The following is a 2,240-nucleotide window of genomic DNA, read 5'->3' on the forward strand; positions in this document are numbered from 1 at the left end:
GACGCCCAGCATGGTAGAAGGAGAGGGCGTCCATCTGGCAGCAGGCGAGGCGACAGGTGGACCCGGCCGCCAGTCCGCCTCCAGGGAAGGCCGGGGCAGAGGGTGGATGGTAGAAGATGAAGATGCAGGCCCGGTGGTGGCGATGCAGCGAGGCCAGAGGGACAGGAGAGATGCGGACAAGGCCTGCCTGAGGTCCTTCTGTGCAAACGGGACCACGCCCCCAGACCCCAGCGGTCAGGAGGGTACCCCACGGCGCACACACAGGCACACAGGCCAAGTAGAGACACAGCAGTGAGACCAGGGGCCACAGAAAATGTGGACAAGACCTGCTCCCGGTCCTTCTGTGCAGGCAGGACTGTGAGTCCGGCCCCCTGCGATCACGAGCGTACCCCGCGCTCACACGCACAGGCCCACACGCCTGGGGAGGGGCGCATGGTGCCAGCCAGTCGCTCGGCTCAACCAGCCGCAGCTGAGACTCCACGTTCCTCGAGAGAAAGACTGCAGCCAACTGTGCAGCCTTGCAGGCTGCCTGCTGGCTGGAAGACAGGTAATTCACCGTAGGTCTTTGGTAAAAGAGTAAAGCTTTCAAAGCAAAGAAAAGAAAAGAAAAGAAAAAACACTCCTGAAGCCGGAGAGCCTGCGGCCCAGTGCTGTGCCACAAGAGAAGACACCACAATGAGATGCCTTCCGACCGCAAGGAAAAGTACCCCTGGCTACCCGCAAATACAGGAAGGCTGTGTGCATCAAGAAAGATCCAGCTAGCCAAAAATAAAAATAAATAAATAAACTGTGAAACCACAGCCTAGAGTGCAGCTCAGACAGCAATCTGCCTGTAATGCAGGAGACCCAGGTTCGATCCCTGGGTGGGGAAGACTCCCTGCAGAAGGAAATGGCAACTCACTCCACTAGTCTTGCCTGGAGAATGCCATGGACAGAGGAGCCTGGCGGGCTACATGGGTTCACAAGAGCTGGATACAACCTTACACAAAAGTACGGATACAACTTTGTATCCCTGTGTAAGGATTCTGCTGCTGCTAAGTCGTTTCAGTCGTGTCCAACTCTGTGCGACCCCATAGACAGCAGCCCACCAGGCTCCTCTGTCCCTGACATTCTCCAGGCAAGAATACTGGAGTAGGTTGCCATTTCCTCCTCCGGTGCATGAAAGTGAAAACTTTACACAAAAGTAAGGATACAACCTTACGCAAAAACAATGTAATAACTAGGCCAAAAATGATCAGTAAATACTTGTAGGACACAATAATGTGGATGTGCTTACTGCCACTGAACTGTACAGTTAAATATGGTTAAAATAATGTGTGTTATATGACTTTTACCACAATAAAAGCAAACAATCAAAAAATTCAGGGTAGTGGTTAATCATGGATTAACCCACGATTGCAGTGTGATTGCTAGAGTACAGACACCTGGGCTGCTTATTGTTCAGTTGCTCAGTCTGTCCGACTCTTTATGACCGCATGGACTGTAACCCACTAGGCTCCTCTGGGAGAAGGAAACGGCAACCCACTCCAGGGTTCTCGCCTGGAGAATCCCACGGACGGAGGAGCCTGGCAGGCTACAGTCCATGGAGATCACAGGAGTGGGACTTAGTGATGGTAAGTAATCCGCTTGCAATGCGGGGGACCTCGGTTCCATCCCTGGGTTGGGAAGATCCCCTGGAGAAGGGAATGGCTACCCACTCCAGTATTCTTGCCTGGAGAATCCCTGTGGACGGTGGCACCTGGTGGGCTGCAGTCCATGGGGTCGCAGAGAGTCAGACACGACTGACTGACACAGCACAGGCTCCCCTGCCCGTGGGATTCTCCAGGCAAGAATCCTGGAGTGGGTCACCATCTCCTCCTCCAGGGGGTCTTCCCAACCCAGGGATGAAAACCGGGTCTCCTGCATTAGCAGGGGTTTCTTCACCACCGTATGTGTTTTATTTTGCGGCACCAACTTATCTGATGCCGAAAAGAGTCAGCCAGTAGAGACCCGTGAAAAGACAGCCGCTATTCCCCTTCACTGTGTCTCTCCTTACAGACCCTTCAGGGTTCTTAAAAGGGAGCCTGTTTAACTGTGATGCCCTGCAGGGGAGGATGAAAACCAGCTCAGCCACTCTGACAAATTCCTTCCTGCTTCCATTACACATCTATGGCCATCTCTCCACAGTTTCCCCCCTGGGTGTTTATGTAAGATGATTGAGCCCTGTCTGCAGGAAAGCCAACTGCCTGCCGCTTCATCCT

Source organism: Giraffa tippelskirchi, chromosome Y, assembly GCF_054371585.1.
Source record: "Giraffa tippelskirchi isolate mGirTip1 chromosome Y, T2T-mGirTip1v1.2.pri, whole genome shotgun sequence".
Taxonomy (NCBI): Eukaryota; Metazoa; Chordata; class Mammalia; order Artiodactyla; family Giraffidae; genus Giraffa; species Giraffa tippelskirchi.